A 20,414-nucleotide genomic window follows, 5' to 3' on the forward strand; every position below is an offset into this window, starting at 1 on the left:
CAGACTAAGTCACGCATGTGCACTTCCTAGCTGCAGCTCACGGAAAACGGACGCACGCATAGGAAGTGCGCATGCGTGGCTAACCGTTTTATTATATTAGTTGCCCAGTAAAAATGGAATCAAAAATAAAACTACTTGGTGTAACTAAAGACAAAGATTTAACTTTTCATAACCAGATAAGCTCCATCATAAAAACCTGTTTCTACAAACTTCGGGTTATCCGTTCCCTAACTTCAATTCTCAAAACTAATGCTATCACAACCCTCGTTCACTTATTGGTCATTTCTCATTTAGACTACTGTAATTCTCTATATAATGGAATTCCTCAAAAAGAATTACGTCGTCTGCAGCTCTTCCAAAATACAGCAATTAAACTTATTCATAAGGTAGGGAAATATCATGTTACTCCTCTTCTGAAAGAAGCCCACTGGCTACCCATTACACACAGTATCACTTATAAAATCTTAATGCTGGTCTTTAAAATCAAACTTTCTCGTCTTCCATCTTTTCTCGATAAACTTATCATTCCTCTTTGCCCTTCTCGGACACTTAGATCAGCAGATCAGAATCTATTGGCCATCCCTTCCATCAAAGAATTCTACTACACCAAGAAAACTAACTTCTCCGTAGTTGCCCCAACCTTATGGAACGCTATGCCACCTCAACTCTGCCTCGAAAATTTCCTCGACAAATTTAAGACTAAACTAAAAACGTTCTTATTCCAAGATGCATATCACAGCCCTTAAATACTTCCTCTCCAACAGCCAGTAAAACTTATCATCAACCGCTTTTAAGAAGCGACCCCCCACTCCTGATGTTATATCCCTCCCCCTCTTCCCTGTTCTTTTATTTTGTATTTAATGATGTATTTATCAACTCCCCTTCCCCTCTCTACTCTCAAGTCCCAGTTTGTATTTATAAATTGTCTTTTAATGTTCACTCTTCCCCCACTTATAATTATTATATATATATATATATTTTTTTTTTAAACTTTTAATTTTTTTAGCATTGTAAACTGGTTAGATCAGAGGTAGGGAACTCTGGTCCTCGAGAGCCGTATTCCATTCGGGTTTTCAGGATTCCCCAATGAATATGCATTGAAAGCAGTGCATGCAAATAGATCTCATGCATATTCATTGGGGAAATCCTGAAAACCCGACTGGAATACGGCTCTCGAGGACCAGAGTTCCCTATCCCTGGGCTAGATGCACATCGATGGTCGGTATATTAAAATTAATAAAACTTGAAACTTTGTAGAACGGGGTTGGCCACAAGGGCCGTGGCCTCCCAAAAAATTTAGCCCTGGTGGTCCATAGGTGCAACGGGCAGGAGCAAGCTTTCTGCGCTCCTGCCCGCTGCTAACCCGGTGGGTGGCAGCAACCGCGGGATGCGTTTTCTTCTGTCACTTAGCGGCAACGAGCACGAACGCACTTTGGCACTTCTGCTCGGCGCTGAGCAGCTTTTAGACTGGCTCCCGTGAATTCTCGCAAATCGCAAGAATTCATGGGAGCCAGTCAAAAAGCCACTCAGCGCCGAGCAGGAGCACCAAAGCACACTTGTGCTCATTGCCGCTGAGCAGCAGAAGAATACACATCCCGTGGCTGCTGCCACCCACCGGGTTAGCAACGAAGTAGGAGGGCAGGGAGGGGGGCTGGGTGCAGAGTATGATGGGGGAGGGAAGGGGGCTGGGTGCCATGCCTGATGAGCAAGGGAATGGGGCTGGGTGCAGAGTCTGAGAGTGAGGGGCAGGGGGGCTGGGTTCAATGCAGTGCCTGACTGGAAGAGAAAGGGGCTGGGTGCAAAGTCTGACAGGGAGAGGGAGGAGGTCTGGGTTCAGTGCAGTGCCTGACAGAGGGGGCTGGGTGCAGAGTGTGACGGGGAGAGGGTAGGGGGCTGAGTGCAGTGCCTGGCAGGGAGAGGCTGGGTGCAGGGGGTAGGAAGCTGGGAAGTCAGGGAGAACAGATGCTCAGGGGTTTGGGAAGATAGATACAATACACACTGGGAGAGGGTTGGGAAGGACAAATGCATGGGCGGGGAGGGTTAGGAAAGGAGGAAAAGAGAGATGCTGCACATGTAGAGTGGTGGGAAGGGAGAGAAAGACATCCTGCCAGTGGAGAAGGGAAAAGGAATGGAAAATTGTTGGACATAGGTGTGTGGTGTGAGAGGAAAAGAGAGATGATGCATAAGAGAAAAGGAAAAAAGAGGAAGAATTGTTGGACATGATAGTGGTGGAGAGGAGGAAGGGAGAAATGTTACATTGGGAGGGAGGAGACATGACCCAAAGAAGGGTGAGAAGTCAGACCACTGGAATGGGAAGGAGAGAGAGAGATGCCAGACTACAGAATGGAAGGGAAGGAGGTGAGAGAGAGAAACCAAATGGCAGAAAGGAGAGTAGAGAGACCTCGGGAAGAGGGAGGGAAGGAGAGAGAGATGCCAGACCATGGGAGATGAGAGAGATTCCAGGCTATGGGAAGGAGAGGAACATAAGAATAGCCTTACTGGGTCAAACCAATGGTCCATCAAGCCTGTTCTCATGGTGGCCAATCCAGGTCACTAGTATCTGGCCAAAACCCAAGATGCAGCAATATTCTATTTTACCGATGCAGGGCAAGCAGTGGCTTCCCCCATGTCTTTCTCAATAACAGATTATAGACTTTTCCTCCAGGAACTTGTCCAAACCTTTCTTAAAACCAGCTACGCTATCCGCTCTTACCACATATATATAAAGTACAATAGTCTCAATGCAAGAAATAATTTGCAATGTCATAATTAATATAATTCAAAAATAAATACATGTTACAATAAAACATCTTATTATATAAACAGTTAAAAAAACCCTTACCTCTCCCCTTCAGGAGGCCTGGTGACTCTTTCCATAAGGATAATATAATGGACAATTTAGATCTTTCAGAAGTCTTCCTTTTCCATTTCTATATATTTGTCCCATATATCTGTAAACTTCGTTCATTGATTTGTTAGAAGAGCTGATAATCTATATTTTTCGCATACAATTCCTAATCGATCTCTCATATCTCTTATGGTCGGTATATTTGGAGTACGCCATTGCTGGGCCAATATTGATTGGGCAGCTGTAAATGCTAAATCTATAAGTTTAGATTGGGAAGATGATAAACCCTCTACTCTAATTCCCAACAGTGCTTTATCAGCACTTAAATCAAGAGGGATCTGTATTAATTTACTCACATAACAAAATACTTGCCCCCAATATTTCTGAATCTTTTGACATTCCCACCACATATGATAAAATGTACTTTTTCCTCACATCCCTTCCAACAAACATAATTTTTCTCCTTAGTACATTTACTAATTAGAACCGGAGTGATACCATCTTGTTAAAAGTTTTATAGCGGTTTCCACCAAAGCAGCTGCTCTGGCTATATGGAAGAGCCGGGTGGGTTACAATCCTTCCCCATTCATCAATTGACCATTCCTTCCTCAAATCTTTTCCCCATGCTTTCATAAAGGATATTTTCATATTATTATCCTCATGTATAATTTTATATAACCAGGAAAAATACCCTTTAGCAACTGGGCTCCCCAAACCTTTTTCGAATTCGGATTTCCTTAAGACTTCTTTTCCAATCCTCTTATATGTCATAATATAATTTTTTACCTGTAAATAATGGAAAAGGTCTCTTGATTCCAAATTATATTGATCCTGGAGATCTACAAATGCTTTAACTTCTCCTTCCTCTATAAGTTGGCCAAAACATTTCAGTCCCTTTACCTCCCACTTTTTGAAAATTCCCCCCTCCCTTCCTGGTGTAAAATCTTGCTCATATAATATGGGAGAGTAATAAATGCTTTTTTCTTTTCCTAAAAGTTTTTTCTTTACACTTTTCCAAATTCCCATGGAACATCTACTAAAAGGATTACTTATATTCATTATTTCTCTATTCCTCCAGACCATGGTAAATATTTCAGATCCCTAATACCATCTAACATATCCTGTTCTACTCTTACCCATAATTTAGGTGAATTTGAATGCCATTCAACTATCGCTCTTAATTGAGCCGCTCTATAATAATTCTCTAAGGAAGGTAAACCTAATCCACCTTCCGCCGTAGACTTAAACATTGCATATCTTCCAACCCTCGGTCTCTTTCCTCCCCAAATAAATATCATTATTATCTTGTTCCACTTTTGAAAGTACCGTTTCAGGATTTCTATCAGCAATACTTGAAATAGGTACAGAAATCTGGGAAGGATCATCATCTTGAACACTTCCTTACGTCCAAACCTTTAAATAAACAACTTATTCCACCTTTCTAAATCCCTCTGGATGTCCATTTCCAATGATGTATAATTCTGCTGGAATAGGAGTGTCCAGTTTACTCCTATTGTTATTCCTAAATAACGAATAGGTCCCCTTACCCACCTCAAGGGCACTGAACTCAGCAATTCTTTATCCTTTTCCAAAGATACTGATATATTCATCACTTCCGTCTTAGATAGATTAGCCTTGAATCCTGAAAGTTGACCATATTCATCCATAGCATTTTTGAGGGCATTCAAAGATATCTCTGAAGCCTCAACAATAGCCAATATATCATCGGCAAACAAGGATAGTTTTTATTCTTCACCAGCCACCCTCATACCTTTAATCTGTTGAGATTGCCTAATGCTCTGTGCCAAGGGTTCAATAATCAATGCAAAAATCAAGAGAGAAAACGGGCACCCCTGCCTTGTTCCTCTCTGGAGTTCAAATGTAGGGGAATAAAGCCCATTTATTTTAACACAAGCTAATGGATTATTATATAATGTGAATATCCAATCTACATATCTTTTTCCAAATCCCATACATCCCAACACTGCTTCTATAAATTTCCATTCAACTCGGTCAAATGCTTTTTCAGCATTGACCGAGACTGCCACCCATTCTGTTCCCTCCTTTTTAGTCTGCCAAACCAAATCTAATACCTTCCTTATCCCATCAGCCACCTGTCTCCCACCAATAAAACCCACTTGATCCGGGTGAATAAGTGTTGGCATATACGGTGAAAGTCTATCAGCAAGAATTCTAGCCATAATTTTTGTATCTATTCCCAACAACGAGATAGGTCTATAGATAGCACACACTGTGTTATCTTTCCCTAGTTTAGGTAAAATTGAAATTCCTGCTAGCCTCGTATAATATGGTAATTGTTCCCTATCTTTTCAATTATTAAACAATCTTACCAGAAGAGGGGTTACATAGGATACAAACTTTTTATAAAATAGACCAATAAATCTATCCATTCCTGGTGGGATATAACTATACCAGGATACAACCTACTTCGCCAAGACAGAGAGGGTAAGCTAGGAGGAGGGGTAGCACTTTACATCAAAGAGAACATCAAGACAACCAGGATCATAGATGTCAAATACACCGGGGAATCCATCTGGGTAAACCTGGCTAGAGGCGGAGAAAAATGCCTGTACCTTGGTGTGGTATACAGACCTCCAAGACAATCGGAGGACAAGGACGCAGAATTAATTGAAAACATTGAGAATATCACCTTACGGGGGAATGTTGTTCTGCTAGGGGACTTCAACATGCCTGATGTAGACTGGAACACACTCTCAGCGACAACTTGTGGTAGCAGGAGGATATTAACGTCCATAAAGGGAGCACGTCTCAAACAATGGTAACGGAGCCCACTAGGGCCCAGGCGATCCTCGACCTGGTACTCACCAACGGGGAAAGCGTTTCAGAGGTCTCAGTAGGAGATACGCTAGCCTCCAGCGACCACAATATAGTATGGTTCAACCTTAGGAAAGGCTTCCCTAGATCAAACACGAAAACAAAGGTACTCAATTTCCGGGGCACAGACTTCGCACGCATGGGAGATATCGTCCATCAGACGCTGCAGGACCAAGCGGAGACCGATGATGTAGAAGCTAAGTGGTTAACACTGAAATCAACCATACATGAAGCAACTAGCCGCTTCATAAAATCAGTAAATAAACAACAAAGAAACAATAAACCCCAATGGTTCACTGCGGAGATCTCGCACCTCATTAAGGAGAAACATAGTAACATAGTAGATGACGGCAGATAAAGACCCGAATGGTCCATCCAGTCTGCCCAACCTGATTTAATTTAAATTTTTTTTTTTTTTTTTTCTTCTTAGCTATTTCTGGGCAAGAATCCAAAGCTTTACCCGGTACTGTGCTTGGGTTCCAACTGCCAAAATCTCTCTTAAGACTTACTCCAGCCCATCTACACCCTCCCAGCCATTGAAGCCCTCCCCAGCCCATCCTCCTCCAAACGGCCATACACAGACACAGACCGTACAAGTCTGCCCAGTAACTGGCCTAGTTCAATCTTTAATATTATTTTCTGATTCTAAATCTTCTGTGTTCATCCCACGCTTCTTTGAACTCAGTCACAGTTTTACTCTCCATCACCTCTCTCGGGAGCGCATTCCAGGCATCCACCACCCTCTCCGTAAAGTAGAATTTCCTAACATTGCCCCTGAATCTACCACCCCTCAACCTCAAATTATGTCCTCTGGTTTTACCATTTTCCTTTCTCTGGAAAAGATTTTGTTCTACGTTAATACCCTTTAAGTATTTGAACATCTGAATCATATCTCCCCTGTCTCTCCTTTCCTCTAGGGTATACATATTCAGGGCTTCCAGTCTCTCCTCATACGTCTTCTGGCGCAAGCCTCCTATCATTTTCGTCGCCCTCCTCTGGACCACCTCAAGTCTTCTTACGTCTTTCGCCAGATACGGTCTCCAAAACTGAACACAATACTCCAAGTGGGGCCTCACCAATGACCTGTACAGGGGCATCAACACCTTCTTCCTTCTACTGACTACACCTCTCTTTATACAGCACAGAATCCTTCTGGCATCAGCCACTGCCTTGTCACACTGTTTTTTCGCCTTTAGATCTTCGGACACTATCACCCCAAGGTCCCTCTCCCCGTCCGTGCATATCAGCTTCTCTCCTCCCAGCATATACGGTTCCTTCCTATTATTAATCCCCAAATGCATTACTCTGCATTTCTTTGCATTGAATTTTAGTTGCCAGGCACTAGACCATTCCTCTAACTTTTGCAGATCCTTTTTCATATTTTCCACTCCCTCTTCAGTGTCTACTCTGTTACAAATCTTGGTATCATCTGCAAAAAGGCACACTTTTCCTTCTAACCCTTCAGCAATGTCACTTACATACATATTGAACAGGATTGGCCCCAGCACCGAACCCTGAGGGACTCCACTAGTCACCTTTCCTTCCTTCGAGCGACTTCCATTAACCACCACCCTCTGGCGTCTGTCCGACAGCCAGTTTCTGACCCAGTTCACCACTTTGGGTCCTAACTTCAGCCCTTCAAGTTTGTTCAACAGCCTCCTATGAGGAACTGTATCAAAGGCTTTGCTGAAATCCAAGTAAATTACATCTAGCATATGTCCTCGATCCAGCTCTCTGGTCACCCAATCAAAAAATTCAATCAGGTTCGTTTGGCACGATTTACCTTTTGTAAAGCCATGTTGCCTCGGATCCTGTAACCCATTAGATTCAAGGAAATACACTATCCTTTCTTTCAGCAATACTTCCATTATTTTTCCAACAACTGAAGTGAGGCTCACCGGCCTGTAGTTTCCTGCTTCATCCCTGTGACCACTTTTATGAATAGGGACCACATCCGCTCTCCTCCAATCCCCAGGAATCACTCCCGTCTCCAGAGATTTGTTGAACAAGTCTTTAATAGGACTCGCCAGAACCTCTCTGAGTTCCCTTAGTATGCTGGGATGGATCCCGTCTGGTCCCATCGCTTTGTCCACCTTCAGTTTTTCAAGTTGCTCATAAACACCCTCCTCTATGAACGGCGCAGAATCTACTCCATTTTCTCGTGTAACTTTGCCGGACAATCTCGGTCCTTCTCCAGGATTTTCTTCTGTGAACACAGAACAGAAGTATTTGTTTAGCACATTTGCTTTCTCCTCATCACTCTCCACATATTTGTTCCCAGCATCTTTTAGCCTAGCAATTCCATTTTTTATCTTCCTCCTTTCACTAATATATCTTAAAAAAATTTTATCTCCCTTTTTTACATTTTTAGCCATTTGTTCTTCCGCCTGTGCCTTCGCCAAACGTATTTCTCTCTTGGCTTCTTTCAGTTTCACCCTGTAGTCCTTTCTGCTCTCCTCTTCTTGGGTTTTTTTATATTTCATGAACGCCAACTCTTTCGCCTTTATTTTCTCAGCCACTAGGTTGGAGAACCATATCGGCTTCCTTTTTCTCTTGTTTTTATTGATTTTCTTCACTTAAAGGTCCGTAGCCATTTTTATCGCTCCTTTCAGCTTAGACCACTGTCTTTCCACTTCTCTTATGTCCTCCCATCCTAACAGCTCTTTCTTCAGGTACTTTCCCATTGTATTAAAGTCCGTACGTTTGAAATCTAGGACTTTAAGTATCGTGCGGCCGCTCTCCACTTTAGCCGTTATATCAAACCAAACTGTTTGATGATCGCTACTACCCAGGTGAGCACCCACTCGAACATTAGAGATACTCTCTCCATTTGTGAGGACCAGATCCAATATCGCTTTTTCCCTTGTGGGTTCCGTCACCATTTGTCTGAGCAGAGCCTCTTGAAAGGCATCCACAATCTCCCTACTTCTTTCCGATTCCGCAGACGGAACATTCCAGTCCGCATCCGGCAGGTTGAAATCTCCCAACAGCAGAACCTCCTCTTTCCTTCCAAACTTTTGGATATCCACAATCAGATCCTTATCAATTTGCTGCGATTGAGTCGGAGGTCTGTAGACTACACCCACGTAGATAGAAGTTCCATCTTCTCTTTTCAGAGCAATCCATATCGCTTCTTCCTCTCCCCAGGTCCCTTGCATTTCGGTCGCTTGGATATTGATCTTTACATAGAGAGCTATTCCTCCACCTTTATGACCATCTCTGTCCTTCCTAAAAAGATTATATCCCGGTATGTTTGCATCCCATCCATGTGATTCACTGAACCATGTCTCTGTGATAGCAACAATATCTAGATCTGCCTCTAATATCAGAGCTTGCAGATCATGAACTTTGTTGCTTAGACTGCAAGCATTTGTGGTCATCGCTTTCCAGCTATTTTTCAGCGATAATCTCCTTTTTCGTATGGATTTTTGTGTCGTTTCACTTTCCGTTGCAATACTAAGAAATGAGTTGCTGATATTGCTTATGTTGCAGCCTTTACTACTATCACATCTTTTCTTTTGCCGGGGGTGGTCTCTATAATTGTCCTTCGTACATACACCACCCCCACCTTCTAGTTTAAATGCCTAGAAAAATATTGTCTAAATTTCTCTGCAAGGTTTCTTTTTCCTGCTGTAGAAAAAAGCATTTCTCTCCTACAAGCGCACGGAGAAAAGAGAGGCAAAAGTAGAATATAGGACCAGGTCTACAGCGGTCAAAATGGCAGTTAGGGAGGCAAAACTTCGAGTGGAAGAAATTCTGGCAAAAAACATTAAAAAGGGGGACAAATCCTTCTTTAGGTATATTAGTGACAGAAAAAGAAACACAGGCGGGATAGTACGCCTTAGAAGACCACGTAACTTCTACGTTACGTGGAAGCAGATTCCGATAAAGCCGAACTACTGAATGAATACTTCTGCTCAGTCTTCACCTGTGAGGCACCGGGACACGGTCCCCAGTTGAAGGCAACACAAAACACAGAAGACCCGTTTCAGAATTTTGAGTTCACACCAGGTGAAGTTTACAGTGAACTGGCAAGACTCAAGTAGAACAAAGCCATGGGACCAGACAATTTGCACCCAAGAATGCTCAGAGAATTGAGCGATGTCCTGGCGAAACCGTTGGCTGAGCTATTCAATCTCTCCCTAAGTAAGGAGAAAGTTCCCCTGGACTGGAAATTAGCTAATGTCGTTCCTCTGCATAAAAAGGGTTGCAGGGCAGAAGCTGCGAATTATAGACCGGTGAGTCTCACATCAATAGTGTGCAAACTCATGGAAACACTAATTAAAAGCAAATTGGACACGATCTTGAATGAAGTGAATCTTCGGGATCCCAGTCAGCATGGATTCACCAAGGGTAGGTCCTGCCAATCCAATCTCATCAGCTTCTTTGACTGGGTAACAAGAAAATTGGACTTGGGAGAGTCTTTGGACGTCGTGTACCTGGACTTCAGTAAAGCTTTTGACAGTGTCCCACACCGCAGGCTGCTAAGCAAGATGGAATCGATGGGGTTAGGAGAGACACTAACTGCATGGGTCAATGATTGGCTGAGTGGCAGACTTCAGAGGGTGGTGGTTAATGGTACCCTCTCTAAAACATCGGAGGTGACCAGTGGAGTGCCGCAGGGCTCGGTCCTGGGTCCACTCCTTTTCAACATATTCATAGGGGATCTGACTCAAGGGCTTCAAGGTAAAATAACACTATTCGCCGATGACGCCAAACTATGTAATATAGTAAGTGAATGCAGTTTACAGAATTATATGGCGCAGGACCTGCTTACATTGGAAAGTTGGTCCTCAACCTGGCAACTAGGCTTCAATGCTAAGAAATGTAAGGTCATGCACCTCGGAAGCGGAAATCCATGCAGGACGTACTTCTTGAACGGAGAAACTTTAACTAGGACTTCAGCAGAACGAGATTTAGGAGTAATCATCAGTGCAGACATGAAAACTGCCAATCAAGTGGAGAAGGCTTCATCTAAGGCAAGGCAGATATTGGGTTGTATCAATAGAAGTTTCGTCAGCCGAAAGCCTGAAGTCATAATGCCGTTGTACAGGGCCATGGTGAGACCTCATCTGGAGAACTGTGTGCAATTTTGGAGGCCACATTACAGTAAAGATGTGCGCAGAATTGAATCGGTTCAACGGACGGCCACCAGGATGATCTCGGGGCTCAAGGGTCTCTCGTACGAAGAGAGACTGAACAAATTGCAGCTCTACACTCTTGAGGAACGTAGGAAGAGGGGAGACATGATCGAAACATTTAAGTACCTCACGGGACGTGTCGAAGTGGAAGATGATATTTTCTTTCTCAAGGGACCCTCGGCCACAAGAGGGCACCCGCTCAAACTCAGGGGCGGAAAATTTCATGGCGACACCAGAAAGTATTTCTTCACAGAGAGAGTGGTTGATCATTGGAACAAGCTTCCAGTGCAGGTGATCAAGGCAGACAGCGTGCCAGACTTTAAGAATAAATGGGATACCCATGTGGGATCCCTACGAGGGTCAAGATAAGGAAATTGGGTCATTAGGGCATAGACAGGGGGTGGGTAAGCAGAGTGGGCAGACTTGATGGGCTGTAGCCCTTTTCTGCCGTCATCTTCTATGTTTCTATGAAGGGAGTACGGCTCAAACAAATGGTACTAGAGCCCACTAGGGCCCAGGCCATCCTGGACCTGGTACTTACGAACGTGGAAAGCGTCTCGGAGGTCTCGGTGGGAGAAACGTTGGCCACCAGTGACCATAACATGGTATGGTTCAACCTTAGGAAAGGCATCCCTAGATCACAAACAAAAACGAGGGTACTCAATTTCCGGGGCATTGACTTTGCACGCATGGGAGGTTTCGTCCAACAGACGCTGCAGGCCCAAGAAGCAACTGATAATGTGGAAGCCATGTGGTCAACCCTAAAATCGACCCTTCACGAGGAAACTGTCCGCTACATAAAATCGGCAAATAAACAACAAAGTAAAAAGAAACCCCGATGGTTCACTGATGAGGTCTCGTACCTCGTCAAGAGAAGAAAAGAGCGTTTCTTTCATACAAACGAACTGGGGAAAAAGAAGCTAACATCGAAAACAGGACAAGGTCTGCAGCGGTCAAAACAGCAGTCAGGGAGGCCAAAGTTCGAGTGGAAGAAACTCTAGTAAAGAACATTAAGAAAGGGGACAAATCCTTCTTCAGGTATATTAGTGACAGGAAAAAACACAAATGGAATAGTACGCCTTAGAACGCCAGACGGGAATTATGTGGAAACAGATTCCGATAAAGCCAGACTACTGAATGATTACTTCTGCTTAGTCTATACCTGCGAGGCACCAGGGCACGGGCCACAGCTGGAAGCAAAGCAAAGCAAGGAAGACCCATTTAAGAATTTTTAGTTCACGCCAGCTGATGTTTACAGCGAACTGTTAAGACTCAAGGTGAGCAAAGCCATGGGACCGGACAAATTGCACCCAAGAGTGCTCAGAGAGCTGTGTGATGTACTGGCGGAACCGTTGGCCATGCTCTTCAATCTCTCCCTAAGTAAGGGGAGAGTCCCCCTGGACTGGAAAACAGCCAACGTCGTTCCTCTGCACAAAAAGGGATGCAGAGCAGAGGCTGCGAATTACAGACCAGTGAGTCTCACATCAAAAGTGTGTAAACTCATGGAAACACTACTTAAAGGTAAATTAGACACGATTTTGGACGAGGGGAATCTAAGGGATCCCAGTCAACATGGATTCACTAAGGGTAGGTCATGCCAATCCAATCTTATCAGCTTCTTTAATTGGGTAACAGGGAAGCTAGACTCGGGAGAATCTCTGGACATAGTGTACTTGGATTTCAGTAAAGCTTTTGACAGCGTCCCACACCGTAGACTGTTAAGCAAGATGAAATCGATGGGGTTAGATGAGACACTAATTGCATTGGCTGAGTGGTAGACTTTAGAGGGTGGTGGTCAACTGCACCCTTTCTGAGACATCGGATGTGACCAGCGGAGTGCCACAGGGCTCAGTCCTGGGTCCATTCCTTTTTAACATATTCATAAGGGACTTGTCCCGAGGGCTTCAGGTTAAAGTAACACTATTCGCCGATGACGCCAAAATATGTAATATAGTAAGTGAAAGCAATCGGCAAGATAGTATGACGCAGGATCTGCTTACGTTGGAAAACTGGTCCTCAACATGGCAGCTGGGCTTCAACGCTAAGAAATGTAAGGTCATGCATCTCGGCAGCGGAAATCCATGCAAAACTTACATCTTAAATGGAGAAACACTAGCTAGGACTTCAGAAGAACGAGCTTGGGAGTAATCATCAGTACAGTCATGAAGGCTGCCAAACAAGTAGAGAAGGCCTCATCCAAGGCAAGGCAAATGATGGGATGTATCAGTAGAAGCTTCATCAGCCGCAAACCTGAAGTCATAATGCCACTATACAGAACCATGGTGAGACCTCATCTGGAATACTGTGTGCATTTCTGGAGGCCACATTGCCATAAAGACGTGCTTAGAGTTGAGTCGGTTCAACGGATGGCCACTAGGATGATCTCCGGGCTTAAGGGTCTCTCGTACGAAGAAAGACTAAACAAATTGCAGCTCTACACTCTAGAGCAGGGGTGCCCAACACGTCGATCGCGATCGACAGGTCGCTCGCTCAGGCGACCCCAGTCGATCGCAGAGCGGGTTCCCTTCTTCCCTTCTCTTTTTTCCCCTCCTGACTGGCCTGCTGCTGCCTCCGCTGCTCAACATTAAAAAAAACAACAAAAAACCGGCTTGGAGAATTTATGCTCCGGGGGTTAACGTGTGCTTGTACCGGCTTCCCTTCTCTTCCCTCTGAAACCGGAAATTATGTCCGGGAGAGGGGGAGAGAAGGGAAGCCGACACACACATGTTAGAGCCCCATTCGCGGGCTAAAGCGGGAGACAGGTCAGTGAAGCTTGCGATTTGCTCTTCTTTCTGCCAGGTCCTGCCTACTTTCTGTTTCCTCAAAGGCAGGACCCGGCACCATTTCTCCCAATAGGTCGATCTTGGGCCGATCAGCCTTCCTCTCCCCGACGTCAATTCTGCCATCGGAGAGGAAGTTCTGGCCAGCGGAAATTCCTCTCCGACGGCAAAATTGATGTCGGGGAGAGGAATGCTGGTGGGCCCGAAGCAAGGAGAGCTTGGCCGGCGGCGGGGGCTTTGGGGGCCTGTTATCCGATGGCAGTGGCAGTGGCTTGGGGGAGGGCAGGGAGGGAGAAAGAGGGCAGGCAGGAAGACAGAAGGAAAGAAGCGAAACAGAAAAAAAAGAAAGGGGGCATGAAGAGAGAAAGAAAGAGAGGGCAGGGAGAGAAGAAGAAAATGTGGGGGGGGGAATGAGGTCAGGAGGAGAGGAAGCATACAGGCTAAAAGAAGGGAAGAAAGATTGGATGCACAGTCAGAAGAATAAAGTGCAACCAGAGACTCATGAAATCACCAGACAAGGTAGGAAAAATGATTTTATTTTAAATTTAGTGATCAAAATGTGTCTGAATTTATAACTGCTCTCTATATTTTACAATATGGTCCCCTTTTACTAAACCGCAATAGAGGTTTTTAGTGCAGGGAGCCTATGAGCGTTCAGAGCAGCGCTGGGCATTCAGCGCAGCTCCCTGCACTAAAAACTGCTATCGTGGTTTAGTAAAAAGGGAGGGGGTGGGTATTTGTCTATTTTTGTATGGTTGTTACTGAGGTGACAGTGCATAGAGTCATCTGCTTTGACCTCTTTGAAAAACCCCCGGAATAGGAATGATAATTAACAATTCTATGCATACAGTGTGCGTTGTGTTTTTTTAAAATTTTACTGTTGGTAGATCATTTTGACTCGGTCATTTTAAAAGTAGCTCGCAAGCCCAAAAAGTGTGGGCACCCCTGCTCTAGAGGAACGCAGGGAAAGGGGGGACATGATTGAGACATTTAAATACATCACAGGACGTGTCGAGGTGGAAGACGACATCTTCTTTCCCAAAGGACCCTCGGTCACAAGGGGGCACCCGCTCAAACTCAGAGGAGGGAAATTTAATGGTGACACCAGGAGGTATTTCTTCACAGAAAGGGTAGTAGATCACTGGAACAAGCTTCCAATGCAGGTGATCAAGGCCACCAGCGTGCTTGACGTTAAGAATAAATGGGACATACACGTGGGATCCCTACGAGGGTAGAGTTAAGGAACTAGGTCATTAGCACTCAGACTTAATGGGGTGGGTCAGAAGAGTGGGCAGACTTGATGGGCTATAGCCCTTTTCTGCCGTCATCTTTCTATGTTTCTATGTTTCTATTTTAATACGATGTATTACTCCTCGCACTTCATCCTCTGATATATCTTCATCTAAATTTTGAGTCTCTGATTCTTGCAATTTCCTCAGTTCTAATTGGGACAGATAATGTGTCAATGAGGCCTCCTCTAGATACACTATATCAACTGGCTCACCTTTATCCACATGTTTATTCACACCTTCAAAGAAGTCAAGCAGATTTATGAGGCAAAATCTCCCTCTGCTGAACCTATGCTGACTCCGTCTCATTAAATCCTGTTTGTCTATGTGTTCCACAATTTATTTTTTATAATCATTTCTACCATTTTGCTTGGCACCGAAGAGAGGCTTATGGATCTGTAATTTCCCAGATCTCCTCTGGAACCCTTTTTAAAAATCGGCATAACATTGGCCACCCTCCAATCTTCAAGCACTACAGACGATTTTAGCGACAGGTTACAGATCACTAACAGCAGGTCAGCAATTTCATATTTGAATTCTTTTAGTACCCTGGGATGTATACCATCCAGTCCTAGTGATTTATCACTTTTTAACTTGTCGATTTGGCTCAGTACATCTTCCAGATTCACCAAGATTTCATTCTGTTCTTCCGCATCATCACCCTTGAAAACCTCTGAAGATCCAGCTTGCCAGCTTGCCTGAGTTCAGGGCAGGCAGGTGAAGTCAAGCAGAGGAGGGAGAGAGGAGAAAATCCACTGAAGAAGGCACGAGGGAGCAGAGAGAATGCAGAGGATGAGGGGCTGAGGTGAGAGGTAGCTCCGCCCACTCCCTGACATCACCTGAAGCAGACTCGAAGCTCCCCCTTAAAAGGGGAGGAGCCAACGCTGCACAGCTTCTGAAGATCCAGCTTGCCAGCTTGCCTGTGTTCAGGGCAGGCAGGTGAAGTCGAGGAGGGAGAGAGGAGAAAATCCACCGAAGAAGGCACGAGGGAGCAGAGAGAAGGCAGAGGGTGAGGGGCTGAGGCGAGAGGTAGCTCCGCCCACTTCCTGACATCACTCGAAGCAGACTTGAAGCTCCCCCTGAAAAGGGGAGGAGCCAACGGCGCGCGGCCGTTCGGCGCACAGTGAAGGCGAGCGGCAAAGGCGCTCACCATAGCGAGAGCGCCTTTGCAAAGGGCCTCAAGAAGGGCCAAGTCACTAAACCCAAGACACCAGGGAAGGACAGCAGCAGGCAGAGAGAGAGAGGACACCAGCAGCAGGCAGAGAGAGAGGGAGGACACCAGCAGCAGGCAGAGAGAGAGAGAGGACACCAGCAGCAGGCAGAGAGAGAGAGAGGACACCAGCAGTAGGCAGAGGGAGAGAGAGGACACCAGCAGCAGGCAGAGAGAGAGAGAGAGAGGACATCAGCAGCAGGCAGAAAGAGAGAGAGAGAGAGGACACCAGCAGAGAGAGAGAGAGGACACTAGCAGCAGGCAGAGAGAGAAAGAAAGGACACCAGAAGCAGGCAGAGAGAGAGAATGACAATGGAAGCAGAGGGAAACCAGAAGATGAGCTTTTCACTGTTCTGCACAGACTGTCATATGTATGACTACCTCCCCTCGGGGAGACAGTCATATGTATGCGGTCGATGCCAGGAGCTGGAAAGCTTGAAGAAGGAAGTAAAGCGACTAGAGGACAAGATACAGGAGCTAGAAGGACTTCACACTACAGAGGATCCAATCAGGACAGCTATAGACTTCATGAATGAGAGACACATTGAGGAGGAGATCAGGGAACTCGAGAAATTCATTGAAGAAGCCTACAGGAGGAGAGTGGAAGAAAACGATCTTCAAATGAACGATGAAGTTACACCAACACCAACATGGAAGGGAGAGCAAGAAGCAGATGACCTCATAGAAGACATAGGAACATCGCACGAGGGGGAGAAAATGGCTAGTCGATGCCCAGGAGAGGAAGCAGCGAAGCACACCGAGGACGTTGACCTGAGACCGAAGCGAAACCTAAAGAAGGGAAAGTCAGCGATCCTAGTGGGAGACTCGATCCTGAGGCATGTGGACAGCCACATAGCAGGAGGGAGAGAGGATCGACTGGTGACCTGCTTCCTAGGAGCGAGAACCAAGGACATCGTGGACAAAATTGGAAATATCCTGGAAGGAGCGGAGACGGACGAGACCACAGTAATGATCCACATCGGGACGAACGATGTCATCAGGAGAGACTACAGAAGAAGCACGCTGATAGAACAGTTCAAGATTCTGGGAAGGAAGCTGAAGATGAGGACCCAGAAGATAGCGTTCTCAGAGATCCTACCAGTACCGAGGGCAGATGTGAAAAGGCAGGAGGAACTACAATCAATAAATGCGTGGATGAGGAGATGGAGTAAGGAAGAAGGGTTCCACTTCGTGAGGAAGTGGACAACGTTCTGGGGCAAGAGCAAGCTCTACAGGAGAGATGGACTGCATCTGAGCGCGGCGGGAACAAGACTTCTAGCAAACAACGTCAGGAGAGGAATAGAACTGGCTTTAAACTAAGAAGAAGGCGAAAGCCGACAATTGACCAAGCGTCGATGATTCCGAAGAAGATACTGAGGGGAAAAAAGGCTGGGAAGAAACAAGGACAAATTACAGGAGTTGACTAACCCAGAAGAGGTGATTAGAAGGATTGTAACAAAAGAGAAGAAACTAAAGACCAAAGCACTGGGAAAGGAAATGAAGACAAGAAAATACCAGGATCTAAATTGCATATATACTAATGCAAGGAGCCTAAGAAACAAATGGGGGAATTAAAAGCCATGGTCAATGCAGAGGACATAGACATCATTGGAGTCTCTGAAACATGGTGGAATGAAGAAAGCAGCTTGTTAGACAACTAACGAGAGGAAATGCCACTCTGGATCTAATCCTAAATGGGTTAAAGGGACCTGCAAAGGAAGTAGAGCTAGTGGGACCGTTGGGAAACAGCGATCATAACATGATCAAGTTCAAGGTTGAGGTAGGAATACCGAAAGGAAAGAGAACCATAGCGACAACTTTCAACTTCAGGAAAGGAAACTATGAAGCAATGAGGGAAATGGTAAGGAAGAAACTTAGGAACACTTCCAAAAAATGGCAAACGGTAGAACATGCCTGGTCTTTTCTCAAGAACACGGTGACCGAGGTGCAAAATCTATATATCCCCAGATTCAAAAAGGGGTGCAAAAAGAGTTGAACAAAAGACCCAGCATGGATAACTAATATAGTTATGAACACAGAAGATTTAGAATCAGAAAATAATATTAAATATTGAACTAGGCCAGTACTGGGCAGACTTGCACGGTCTGTGTCTGTGTATGGCCGTTTGGTGGAGGATGGGCTGGGGAGGGCTTCAATGGCTGGGAGGGTGTAGATGGGCTGGAGTAAGTCTTAAGAGAGATTTTGGCAGTTGGAACCCAAGCACAGTACCGGGTAAAGCTTTGGATTCTTGCCCAGAAATAGCTAAGAAGAAAAAAAAAAAAAAAAAAATTTAAATTAAATCAGGTTGGGCAGACTGGATGGACCATTCGGGTCTTTATCTGCCGTCATCTACTATGTTGCTATGTATAGTGAAGGAAGCGATAGGCAATAAGAAAAATTCATTCAGGAAATGGAAAAAGGACAAAACTGAGGGGAACTGGAAAGAGCACAGGAAGTATCAAAAAGAATGTCACCGAGTGGTTCGAAAAGCCAAAAGAGAGTATGAAGAGAGGCTAGCCAGGGAAGCACAAAATTTCAAACCGTTCTTTAGATATGTTAAAGGGAAGCAACCGGTTAGGGAGGAGGTGGGACCGCTGGACGACGGAGACAGGAAGGGAGTGGTGAAGGAGGAGAAAGAAGTGGCAGAAAGACTTAACATGTTCTTTTCGTCTGTATTCACAAACGAAGACACATCCAACAAACCGGAACCTGAGCAATTCTTCAATGGAAATCAAGCAGAAAAATTAACATCCATGGAAGTGAGCCTTGAAGATGTACGCAGGCAGATAGAAAAACTAAAATGGACAAATCCCAGGTCTGGATGGAATCCATCCAAGGGATCTGAAGGAATTAAAGGAGGAGATAGTGGAACTACTGCAGCAAATTTGCAATCTATCCCTGAAAACAGGCATGATCCCGGAGGACTGGAGGTTAGCCCACGTTATGCCCATCTTTAAAAAGGGATCAAGAGGTGACCCGGAAAACTACAGACCGGTGAGTCTGACTTCGGTTCTGGGGAAAATGGAGGAAGCACTGATAAAAGAAAACATCGATGAATATTTTGAAAGAAACGAACTTCTGATAACCAGCCAACATGGTTTCTGCAAGGAGAGATCGTGCCTAACGAACTTATTGCACTTCTTCGAAGGAATTAACAAACGGATGGACAAAGGAGACCCCATAGACATATATCTAGATTTCCAAAAAGCCTTTGACAAGGTGCCCCATGAACGCCTACTCCGGAAACTGAAGAACCATGGGGTGGAAGGAAACGTACATAGATGGATCAGAAACTGGTTGGCGGGTAGGAAACAGAAGGTTGGAGTGAAGGGCCACTATTCGGACTGGAGGAGGGTCACGAGTGGGGTCCCGCAGGGCTTGGTGCTCGGGCCGCTGCTATTTAATATATTCATAAATGATCTAGAATCAGGGACGAAGTGCGAAATAATAAAATTTGCAGATGACACCAAACTATTTAGTGGAGCTCGGACTTAAGAGGACTGCGAAGAATTTCAAAATAGGGGAATGGGCGACGAGATGGCAGATGAAGTTCAACGTTGAGAAATGTAAAGTATTACATGTGGGAAACAGAAACCCGAGGTACAACTATACGATGGGAAGGATGTTATTAAATGAGAATACCCAAGAAAGGGACTTTGGGGTAATGGTGGACATGACAATGAAGCCGACGGCACAGTGCGCAGCGGCCGCTAAGAAGGGAAACAGAATGCTAGGCATAATCAAGAAGGGTATTGCAACCAGAACGAAAGAAGTTATCCTGCCATTGTATCGGGCGATGGTGCGTCCGCATCTGGAGTACTGCGTCCAATATTGGTCGCCGTACCTTAAGAAGGACATGGTGTTACTCGAGAGGGTTCAGAGGAGAGCGACGCGTCTGATAAAGGGGATGGAAAACCTTTCATACGCTGAGAGATTGGAGAAACTGGGTCTCTTTTCCCTGTAGAAGTGGAGGCTTAGAGGGGATATGATAGAGACTTACAAGATCATGAAGGGCATAGAGAGAGTAGAGAGGGACAGATTCTTCAAACTTTTGAATAATAAAAGAACAAGAGGGCATTCAGAAAAGTTGAAAGGGGACAGATTCAAAACGAATGCTGGGAAGTTCTTTACCCAACGTGTGGTGGACACCTGGAATGCTCTTCCGGAGAGCGTAATAGGGCAGAGTACGGTACTGGGGTTCAAGAAAGGATTAGACAATTTCCTGCTGGAAAAGGGGATAGAGGGGTATAGATAGAGGATTACTGCACAGGTCTTGGACCTGTTGGGCCG

This window comes from Geotrypetes seraphini, chromosome 4, assembly GCF_902459505.1.
Source record: "Geotrypetes seraphini chromosome 4, aGeoSer1.1, whole genome shotgun sequence".
NCBI lineage: Eukaryota > Metazoa > Chordata > Amphibia > Gymnophiona > Dermophiidae > Geotrypetes > Geotrypetes seraphini.